General features: G+C 40.2%; 1 long non-coding RNA gene across 3 annotated transcripts in view; it reads right to left on the bottom strand.

Annotated features, from left to right (window-relative positions):
• LOC143665361 (uncharacterized) overlaps positions 1-12,215 on the bottom strand; it is a 125,355-nt gene that overhangs the window by 95,020 nt on the left and 18,120 nt on the right. For all 3 annotated transcript variants that reach the window (XR_013166910.1, XR_013166909.1, XR_013166911.1), the window contains exon 2: positions 7,274-7,348. This is a non-coding gene — a long non-coding RNA (uncharacterized LOC143665361). The remainder of the gene's footprint in view (positions 1-7,273; positions 7,349-12,215) is intronic.

Here is a 12,215-nt window from a genome sequence, read left to right as displayed (position 1 = left end):
GTCACCACCAAAGAGGGAGCTGGTGGCTCAGGGTGAACCAAATTTATGTCCTAGGGGAGCTGCGTTTGATCCCCTAGATTCCTAGAGAGAGCAGTGAAAATGTTTGCACCCTTTCAGGACAGCATAAAATTGCATGAGGACACAGAAGAAGAAAACAATGAGCTAAGCAAGAAGGAAAGTGACAGCACATGGTCAAGCCTCCCAGTCTATGCCATGACTTACCAACCAGGATGGTTAGAAAAGAGAACTCACTTTGACTGGCTCGCCAAAACATGTTGCTGGATTTCGGCTTCCAGGTTCTTGGCCATGCCATAGGAAAGAGTTCAAGGGCACAGGCCAAAGAGTAAGTAGACAGAAAATTTATTGAGAACACATGTAAGAGCACATGCAGGTACTCTCACAAGAAAGAGGTGAGGAAAATGAAAGGCCGATCATGAATGGTTTTTATTTTTTAGTCTGCTAATCTAGTGAATTTTATTGACACACTTTGTGTGCATTGCAACTTTAAATTCCTGGGTAATTCTAAGTTATGAATATTATCATCTTTGTATATAATTGGATTTGAATTGTGAAAATGTTTTTAAAAATTTTTGTATCTATATGTTTGAGGGGTATTGTGCTGATTTGAATATGTTTTGTACTCCACAAAAGGGACGTTCTTTAATCTTCACTCAATATTTCTGGGTGGGATATCTTTGTTTCCATTGAGATATGACCCACCCAATTGTGGGTGGTATCCTTTGGTTAGGCAGTTTCCATGGAAACGTGTCTCCACCCACTTAGGGTAGTGTTGTTTACTAGAGTCCTTTAAGAGGGAACCATTTTGGAAAAAACTTCAGAGCCTGCAGTGCCAACAGAACCCACACAGCCAGAGCTTTGGAAATGGAGGAGAATGCCCCTGGGGGAGCTTCATGAAACAAGAAGCTGGGAAGAAAAGCTAGCAGATGTCACCATGTGTCTTTTCAGCTGACAGAGTTGTTCTGGTCCCATTGGCCTTTCTTTAATCAAGGTATCATTCTCTGGATGCCTTAGTTTTAGCATTTTAATTGCCTTAGAACTGTAAACTTGCAACTTAATAACTTCCCTTCTTAAAAGCCCTTTCATTTCTGATATATTGCATTCCAGCAGCTTTAAAAAACTAAAACAGGTGTTGTCTGTGATTTTCTTTTCTTATATCATCTTTGTCTGGCTTTGATTAATGTAATACTGAACTTAAATAATGATTTGAGAGAGATTCAACTATATTCAAATTTCTCTAAGAATTAGGAAGAAGTATGTATTATTTCTTTCTGCAATGTTTGGCAGAAATCTCTGGAAAAACAATCTGAGATTGTAGTTTTTGTTATTAAAAGTTTTATTTGTAACTCTGTTAGTGAGATTTATAGCTTAATTTTCCTTTTGAGGACTTCATTCACTTTATTAAAAAGTTGTAGAATTCATTGGCATAAAGTTCTTGATAATATTCCACTATTCATTCAATGTCTGAAGAATTTGTAGGGACATTTCTAATTCTTGTTGTTGATAACTTGTGTCTATTTCCTCATTTGTCTAGCTAAATATTTATCAATTTTTTACATTCTCATAAAATCCATTTTATTTCATTATTTTCTCTTTTCTATTAGATAGTTTCTACTCTGACCATATTATTTCCTTTTTCTGCTTTTATTGAGTTTCTTTTGCTCTTCTATTTCTTCTCTCAAGCTGGATGCTCATTGATTTGAAACTTTCTTCCTTTTAGGTATAAGTATTAAGAACTATAAATTTCCCTAAACATACTGCCCTAATGTCATCCTATGGATTCTGATATGCTATGCTATTTTCATTTAGTTTAAAATACTTTTTAATTTTTGTTTTGAATTCTTATTTGGCCTATGGGTTATTTATAAGTGTTCTTTAGTTTCCAAATATTTGAGATGTTTCAGAGATTTCATTTTCTAATTTAATTTTATTGTGATAAGAGTATATATTTTGATTTACTTAAAGCCTTTTACATTTATTGAGATTTTTTTTATGGCCCAAAATGTAGTGCATCTTGGTAAGTGTCCTGCTTTTTTGGGGTGAGGTGCTCTACACATTTCAGTTAGGTCAAGTTAGTTGATAATATTTTTTAGTTTTCTACAAGGTCACTTATTTTTTGTCTACCACTTATACCTGCCAATGGGAGAGCATTTTTGAAATCTCTAACTATAATTGTGTATTTGTCTATTTCCATTTGAAATTCTATCACTTTTTGCTTTTTTTTGAACTCCTATTATTAAACATATAAACATTTAAGATATTTATATTCTCTTGATAAAGTGAAACTTATCATTATGACATGTGCTTCTTCACTCCTGGCAATATGCTCTTCTCAAAAATTTTTTGGTATTAGAATAGCTGCCCTAGCATACTTTTAGTTATTCATAACATTATATAGCTTTTTTCCATTCTTTTACTTTAAGCTAGTTCACATATTATATTTTATATGCGATTCTTATAGGCAGTATTTTATTGTTTTGCTTCATTATAAAATCTGGTAGTCTCTTCTTTTTTATTGGTATGTTTAACCTTTTTACAGTGAACATGACTACTGATGTGGTGACAGTCTGCATTGTGAACTTGGACAGCTGATGGTGTCCAGTTGTCTGTTCAGGCAAGCACTGGCTTAACCATTAAAGTGAGGGCATTTTGTGGAAAAATAATCAGTCAGATGATTGCATCTGTGACTAATTACATCTATGATCAACTAAGGGAACTGCCTTCTGCAATAAGAGAATCCAATTAGCTTGATCTAATCTAATTCAATCTGGTTGTTTGAAGAACTTTTAAGGTAGAGGTAGCAATTTCAGCATCAGAAGAGAGAACTTTCATCTCTACTTCAGGCAGCCACCCTGTCCTGGGAATTCATCAGTGACTTTCACCATTGTTGCCAGCTTGTGTCCTGCCTATGGAATTTGGATTCATATCTTGCATGCTAAGTCAACAAAGTTTTTCTGAGATCTGCATAAATGGAACCACTTCTAATCTGGACTAAAAGGGACAGAAAAGGGGCAGATTGAAGGAAAATGTATTTCAAAGGCAGAACCACAGAAGTTAAGGTCTTGATCCAGGAAACATAGAGCCAGGAGAATGTACACACCCAAACACATGGAAAGGGTATGTTCCCCACATACAGAAAGCCCACAGAAAGGTATTGCTACCTCAGGCCTCAGAGAGGGTGGAACTCACTTCCTGGGGTCTAGGAAGAATCTGGCCACCACCCTACTGTTCTGAAAGGGTTGAGTATGTGCCCCAGAGATGGCAGAGTGTCTGGGTGCCACCAGATGTTTGAGGAGAATGGGTCCAAGAACAAGTGGGTCCAATGCTTGCCAATGTTGCAACCTCATCCCAATGTTTGGAGAGAGCAATGCCACTGTGTAAGTCCTTGAAAAGGATGGAACTGCCAATCTCCCAAGCCCCAAGGATAAAACATCATTCTATAAATGACTTCAAATTTTGAAATCTAATGGAGTATGCCCTGCAGGTTTTAGTAACAGTTTGGGTCCAGTGACCCCTGTTTTCTTTTCAATATTTCCCTATGAAAATGGAAATGTATAACCTATAACGGTCCCTCTTTTGTCCCTCTGGAAGCAGATAACTTGTTATAAGTTTCACAGGTCCACAGCCAGAGAATAATTTTGCCTTACGATCAATGCCTATAGCTGATTTGATGAGATTTTGTACTGTTTTTGACTTGGTATTGTGTTTGTATTTTTATTGAAATGCTGTAAGGCTTTTTTGATATTGTGATGGAATGAACGTGTTTTGCATATGGAATGAACATGTCTTTTGGGAGTCCAGAGGATGAAATGTGCTAGTTTGAAACTGTTATGTACCCCAGAAAAGCCATAATTTAATCCAATCTTGTGGGGGTAGACCTACTGGGGGCTGGGAACTTTTAATTAGGTTGTTTCCATGGAGATATGACACTGTCCATTCAAGGTGGGTCTCAGCCAGCTTATTGGAGTCCTTTAAGAGGGAGACATTTTGGAGAAAGCTCAGATACAGACAATCGGAGATGCAGAAGGAAGATACCCTAGAACATACAAGAACCTGAGAGCAGTTTGAAACCAGAAGCTGGAAGAAGACAGAAGACATCGCCATGTGGCTTTCCATGTGACAGAGGAACCCCAATGCCAGCTTTCTTTCCTCTGAGAAGATATCCTCTTGTCACTGCTGCTGATTTTAAGTAATTTGATTTGCTTTGGTGCACCTTCATTCATGTTTCTTCAGGTTGGGGTTTGTTGAGATGCTTGGATCTTTGGGTTTATAGAGTTCATCAAATTTGAGAAATTCCAAGTCATTATTTATTCAAATAGTTGTTTGTTCTCCCACTTTGGGGACTCCAGTAATATGCAGCTTGGAGCTTTCTTAATAGCAAGCTCTGCCCATCTGTTTTTCATTTTGAGTAATTTCTACTTTTGTATCTTAATTTTCTTTATTTTTTGTCCAATTTCTAATCTTCTGATAATACCATCTAGTACATTTATCATGTCAGACAGTGTAATTTTCATCTCTACAAATCTTATTTAGATATTTAAAAATTGTCTTCCATGTCCTTATTTAAATCTTTACCCTTTCCTCTCTGATGTTACTTATAAACAGTTTGATTTTTTGGTTCTTGCTTTTAAGCTTTGCCAGATGGGACCAGAATAGCATTTGATCTAAGATTAATTTTGGCCCACTACTAAAAGAAAATCCTTAGCCCACTACTAAAATAAAATCCTTGGGAAAGTGCACTGTATTATGGAGTTTTCCACATTAGCTGGTAGTAACATATTTTTTTCCCAGTGTAGTCTAAAATCTTGTCTTACTCATATTCTTTCAGGTAATTCCTTCCCAGATTTCGGGTAGTTTCTTCACATGCCAGCCTTGATCTGTAACATAAGAAAACTTAGAAGGTCCTTCTGTGTATTTCTGCAATTCTCTGCCCATGTAACTCTTTTCTGTCTTGTACTCTGCCTTAAGAATTCTAAGCTTGGTATTTCCAGATAATCAGCTGTGCCAGGGCACTTCAGGCAGGAATCTAGGTATCTGTAGCAGTCATAAGATTTAATTACTTTGTTCCCCATCTCTCAGAGATCACTGATTTTGTCATGTGATGTCCAGTGTCTTGTAGATTTTGTCTATTTTGGTGGTTCAGGTGAAGTATAGATCCAGTCACTGTTCTCCATCTTTGCCAAGAACAGAAGTCTCAGGCTGCAGTTTAACTTAATGTTGAGTCGGATGAATCTGAGGCACAGGGGAAAGGTTTGGCTTTGGGAGGGGCCTAAGGATCTGCGAAGAGCTCAGCCAGAACCTGAAGCTGCACTAATAACAAAAGAACAGGTGAAACCATGAAGACCCAAGAACAGCCTGCCTAATTCTTTGAGTTACTAAGGCACAAATTGGTTGTGTACTTAAAAATCTCATTCTTGATTGGTATAAAATACAATGAGTATAATATAATATTAAAAATGGATTTCTGAGGAATCCTGTAGGTATCATAGAAATAAATACTTGGAACATCACACTTTTTTATTTCTTAAAGGAGAAAATGCAGTAGGGAACATCTGGTTGCTTTTGAAAAGCGGCTGAAAGAAGTTCCACAAGAAGATTCTCTTTAAAAGTTGCGGGATTATTGATGTTAGAGTATATTTCACGAAAAGAAAAGAGCATAGGAAAGTACTTTAAATGAGAGAAGTGAGTGATTTCCTTCTCATCTGGGTTATTCCAATGTGAATTTAGTCCACAAATGGTGAGAGGTGAGATAATAACCAGAAGCTCTCAACAGTGTGACATTTCCTGTCACATCATGTTGTGTCAGTCATTGACTCAAAAGGACATTGCGACATTACTCTAAGGAAGTTCTTGTTCAGGTTTTATGGCTCAGTGACTTAGGCCCATCATCTTATCACCAAGTTAGCAGTGGGCTCCTTTGGGCTGTCTGAGGAAGCCTGCAGTTACCATGGGTTCAGAAAGCCTGTGAGGTTCTACAAACTTCTTGCAAATAGCAAAGAATCTACATCCACCTGCTGGATCTTTGCTTTGCCAAACAGAACTTGTGCTGAGGCTGGTTCAGTAGGATTACACCTGCAGCTGTTGGAGGTTCTTTCTTCTAGACTCATATGCAGGTGTTCTAGCAATAATTTGGCAACCCTACAAAGCTAAAGCCAGGTTCTAATAAATTTGAAATGAACTGTAAAATGTGCAGTGAATTTCCATGATTTTCTGTTCCTAGCTGTGAAACTTTGTTTTTCAAAAAGATTTCATAGAAATTGCATATTTTAATAAACTATAGATATTAAGTAAAAGAAATGTATGACCTGCCACTGTTACATCTCTAAAGAGTCATAATAAGACTTGTTAAATGAGGCATAGTAAAAATGCCTTCAGCTGAAAAGTGCTTTTCCAAAAAATATTGTTCTTTTTGAACAAGATTTGACATCTTCATACAAAATCTGGTACTTTTGCTTGTCATACTCAGTACCTTTAGTTCTCAGTAGCTAAATACTTGCATGTGTTATTCACTATTATGCATTTCTTTCTTTAAAGAAGCATTATGTTAACCATAATAGGGATTATATGTATTGACATGACATTTTGTTTATTGCCTGTGGATTTAAAACATAAATAATATTTATAAATGCGTGCATGGATTGATTATAAGATGCGATAAAATCAATAATAACCATAGATGATTAATTCATAGGCCGAAAGACATTTCATGTTTATGAAATTTATTTTAGTAAAAGTTTTAATTTAACCCTGAGAAAAACACTGTACTCACTTTCATTTAAAATATACAATCTTTATATAATAATACAGTAATATTACATATTGCTTTTTAAATTTCTTTGCCTGGTGTAATATTTTTAGGTGTGACAGTAAATGCATTCATTTTTTTAAAGGAAGAACATTAGAAAAAGTAAACAGAAAGCTGTTTAGAAAAACGTTTGTCTTGTTTCTATAGAAATACTCATTAAAACATAACAGAAGTTAACTGAAGCTATTAATTGTTATGATTTTGTGGCAGTTGCTATATTTTTTATGGTTGAGAGAGGTATCGCTCCATATCTTATATCTTCATAGTTGCTCAATAGTTTGACTCACTAATACATAACGAGTATTTAGTTATCGAGCGGTGCATTTTATTGTCAAATTGTAGATAATTAGTGCTTTTCCATGTACATATGGTTAGGAAGAACTTGGATTTGAACTCAGGATCTGTCATGCCAGAGCCCATACTCTTATCCAATTTGCTGCACTATCTTACCTGTAGTTGACAGAACTCCTTGGGAAGGGAACAATTTTCCAGACTGTCTAGACTGCCCAAGACTTCCAGCACCGACTGCAAGCACAGGGATGGGGAGAGGGTCACTGAACCACCTTCAGGTTTCATAACTTACTAGAAAGACTCACACAATTCACTGAAAGCCAGTGTACTAATAGTCACATGTACTCTAGGGAAAGCAAAAAGGAAGGGAAATGTATGTTCTTGTTTTACAGTCTCATTTTTTTTGTATTAATGAAGTCCGGGAGGATTTGAGATTCAAAGCTCTGTTGTCCTCAGGGACACCTCACTCTCCCGACAGAAGGACAACAGTAACAGAGAACTGCCAACCAGGGAAGCTCATTCAAACTTTCGTCCCAAGAGTTTTCATTGGGGCTTCATTAAATAGTCACCAAATTATTGCTCTCATGGCTGAAGTCAATTTGCAGCCACCCCTACCCAGATATCACCTGGGCCTGATATCATATCACACAGAACCCCCACCCTCTAAAACCATGGCTTTTCTCACTGGCCTGGCCAGCCTGTGTAACCTCATTAGCATAAACTTTGTTACTCTTGGTGTATGTCCACCACAAGTAACAAAGACACTATTACCCAGGAAATTTCAGGATATTATGGGTTACCTCCCAGGAGCCAGGGCAAAGTCCATAGCTCTCTTCAGAAACCAAATTCCTTACTATTCTAACTCCTTTATCCATTTACAGTTCCCAGAATCCCCTAATCTCTCACTATAACTTTGACAATGTTTAAGGTCTTGATTTCTTTGACTTATAAGTTAGCACCTTATTTCAAACAGCCAGTGTTTTGCACTGATATTATGCTGTTATGACTTCTCTCATGTCTTCTGTTGCCCTGTTCCCTTTACATTGTAGCATTACCACATGTATTAGTTAGGGTTCTCTAGAGAAACAGAATCAACAGGGAACACTTGCAAATATAAAATTTATAAAAGTGTCTCACGTGACCGTAGGAACGCAGAGTCCAAAATCCACAGGGCAGGCTGCGAAGCTGATGACTCCAATGGATGGCCTGGATGAACTCCACAGGAGAGGCTCGCCAGCCAAAGCAGGAATGCAACTTATCTCCTCTGAGTCCTCCTTAAAAGGCTTCCCATGATTGCATTTAGCATCACTAATTGCAGAAGACACTCCCCTTTGGATGGAATCAGCTGTGGATGTAGCTAACGTGATCATAACCTAATCCTATGAAATGTCCTCATTGCAACAGACAGGCCAGTGCTTACCCAATCAGACGAACAGGTACCACAACATGGCCAAGTTGACACCTGTCCCTAACCATGACAGTCCACCCCTTGTCAACTTGGCACCTATACCTTAGATTTCCAAATGAAAACAAAAATAAGCACACATTTTTTCTTTTACCTGACAATACTCAACTGTCCTGCATATAACTGGAAACACATTAAATCTCTCCAGAATAGGGTGCAAATCCTTGGACAACATTCATTCTTAAACTTGATATCTTACAACTTAAATAGTATAACACAAACAAAACAGCATTACAGTCCTCGTTTCTGTAATTGATCACGTGGTCGAAGTTCATATTTATCACTACCTTCTTCCACTACCCATTCCATGTTCCCTTTCCCCTCAGCAAGCACTTCAGCTGGCCGTGGTTCTTTGCCTGGTGGGGTGACCCAAACCTTCATTCCTGAAGTCTCAGAGCCATTAGTGGTCCTGCCTGGATTGTGTTGTTGCAGTTTTCCATTGATTTTAATCACAGGGCATGGTAGTACTAATAGACGCCCCAGGGGATCTCCTATATTCCAAGAAAACTCTTCTTTACCTCCATTATGTAGTTGCAGTCCTACTTCCTTCTGATAGTCAGGGTCAATTACCCCAGACAATAATGTAATTCCCTTCTTGGTGTGTTGATCCAGAGGCATAAGTAGCCCAAAGTGGCCAGGTGGCAATCTTAACTTCCAGTTCAGTGGTATCACTGTTGTTTCTCCTGGAGAAAGCACACCCCGTTTTGGAACTAAAACCTGTAGACCAGCAGAACTCAGGGTAGCAGGGACAGGAAGCAAAAATTTTCCCAGTGGATCACTAGGAGTAATAGTGAGTGGCACCACACCCATTTCCACCCCTTGGTTCCTGGACCCATGGATCCTGGCTATGGGAGAAACAGCACCATACAGTGGACGCTGATTCAGAGCATACACAGCTTCCTGGAGAACATTACCCCAGCCTTTCAAGTTTTTGCCACCTAGTTGGCACCGTAATTGAGTTTTCAAAAGGCCATTCCACCGTTCTATCAATCCAGCTGCTTCTGGATGATGGGGAACATGGTAAGACCAGAGAATTCCATGAGCATGTGCCCATTCCCGCACTTCATTTGCTGTGAAGTGTGTTCCTTGATCCGAAGCAATGCTATGTGGAATACCATGGCGATGGATAAGGCATTCTGTAAGCCCACGGATAGTAGTTTTGGCAGAAGCATTGCGTGCAGGGAAAGCAAACCCATATCCAGAGTATGTGTCTATTCCAGTTAGAACAAATCGCTGCCCCTTCCATGAAGGGAGTGGTCCAATGTAATCAACCTGCCACCATGTAGCTGGCTGGTCACCTCGGGGAATGGTGCCATATCGGGGGCTGAGTGTGGGTCTCTGCTGCTGGCAGATTGGGCACTCAGCAGTGGCTGTAGCCAGGTCAGCCTTGGTGAGTGGAAGTCCATGCTGCTGAGCCCATGCATAACCTCCATCCCTACCACCATGACCACTTTGTTCATGAGCCCATTGGGCAATAACAGGAGTTGCTGGGGAAACAGGCTGACTGGTATCCATAGAACGGGTCATCTTATCCACTTGATTATTAAAATCTTCCTCTGCTGAAGTCACCCTCTGGTGTGCATTCACATGGGACACAAATATCTTCATGTTTTTAGCCCACTCAGAAAGGTCTATCCACATACTTCTTCCCCAGACCTCTTTGTCACCAATTTTCCAATTATGGTCTTTCCAAGTCCCTGACCATCCAGCCAAACCATTAGCAACAGCCCATGAGTCAGTATACAAACGCACCTCTGGCCAGTTTTCCTTCCAAGCAAAATGAACAACCAGGTGCACTGCTCGAAGTTCTGCCCACTGGGAGGATTTCCCCTCACCACTGTCCTTTAAAGACACCCCAGAAAGGGGTTGTAATGCTGCAGCTGTCCACTTTCGGGTGGTACCTGCATATCGTGCTGAACCATCTGTAAACCAGGCCCGAGTTTTCTCTTCCTCAGTCAATTCACTGTAAGGAACTCCCCAAGAGGCCATAGCTCTGGTCTGGGAAAGAGAAGGTAATGTGGCAGCAGGAGTGGAAACCATGGGCATCTGTGCCACTTCTTCATGTAACTTACTTGTGCCTTCAGGACCTGCTCTGGCTCTATCTCGTATATACCATTTCCACTTTACAATAGAGTGCTGCTGTGCACGCCCAACTTTATGGCTTGGTGGGTCAGACAACACCCAACTCATGATAGGCAACTCAGGTCTCATGGTAACTTGGTGGCCCATGGTTAAGCGTTCAGTCTCTACTAAGGCCCAGTAGCAGGCCAAAAGCTGTTTCTCAAAAGGAGAGTAGTTATCTGCAGCAGATGGTAAGGCTTTGCTCCAAAATCCTAAGGGTCTGCGTTGTGATTCTCCTACTGGGGCCTGCCAAAGGCTCCAGACAGCATCTCTATTTGCCACTGACACTTCCAGCACCATTGGATCTGCTGGATCATATGGCCCAAGTGGCAGAGCAGCTTGCACAGCAGCCTGGACCTGTCGCAGAGCCTCCTCTTGTTCAGGTCCCCACTCAAAATTGGCAGCTTTTCTGGTCACTCGATAAATGGGCCGGAGTAGCACACCCAAATGAGGAATATGTTGTCGCCAAAATCCAAAAAGACCAACTAGGCGTTGTGCCTCTTTTTTGGTTGTGGGAGGGGCCAGATGCAGCAATTTATCCTTCACCTTAGAAGGGATATCTCGACAAGCCCCACACCACTGGACACCTAGAAATTTTACTGAGGTGGAAGGCCCCTGTATTTTTGTTGGATTTATCTCCCATCCTCTGACACGCAAATGCCTTACCAGTAAATCTAGAGTAGTTGCTACTTCTTGTTCACTAGGTCCAATCAACATGATATCATCAATATAATGGACCAGTGTGATGTCTTGTGGGAGGCAGAAACGATCAAGGTCTCTGCGAACAAGATTATGACATAGGGCTGGAGAGTTGATATACCCCTGAGGTAGGACAGTGAAAGTATATTGCTGACCTTGCCAGCTGAAAGCAAACTGTTTCTGGTGGTCCTTACTAATAGCTATTGAGAAAAAGCATTTGCCAGATCAATAGCTGCATACCAGGTACCAGGGGATGTATTGATTTGCTCAAGCAATGATACTACATCTGGAACAGCAGCTGCAATTGGAGTTACCACCTGGTTGAGTTTACGATAATCCACTGTCATTCTCCAAGACCCATCTGTTTTCTGCACAGGCCAAATAGGAGAGTTGAATGGGGATGTGGTGGGAATCACCACCCCTGCATCTTTCAAGTCCTTAAGAGTGGCAGTAATCTCTGCAATCCCTCCAGGAATACGGTATTGCTTTTGATTTACTATTTTGCTTGGTAGGGGCAGTTCTAGTGGCTTCCACTTGGCCTTTCCCACCATAATAGCCCTCACTGCACGAGTTAGAGAACCAACGTGGGGATTCTGCCAGTTGCTCAGTATGTCTATGCCAATTATACATTCCGGAACTGGGGAAATAACTACAGGATGGGTCCGGGGGCCCACTGGACCCACTGTGAGACGGACCTGAGCTAAAACTCCATTGATCACCTGGCCTCCATAAGCCCCCACTCTGACTGGTGGTCCAGAGTGACGTTTTGGGTCCCCTGGAATTAATGTCACTTCTGAACCAGTGTCTAATAATCCC

This window comes from Tamandua tetradactyla, chromosome 21 (genome assembly GCF_023851605.1).
Source record: "Tamandua tetradactyla isolate mTamTet1 chromosome 21, mTamTet1.pri, whole genome shotgun sequence".
Lineage (NCBI taxonomy): Eukaryota > Metazoa > Chordata > Mammalia > Pilosa > Myrmecophagidae > Tamandua > Tamandua tetradactyla.
Note: the sequence above shows the minus strand (reverse complement) of the source record. Positions and strands in the feature narration are given on the sequence as shown.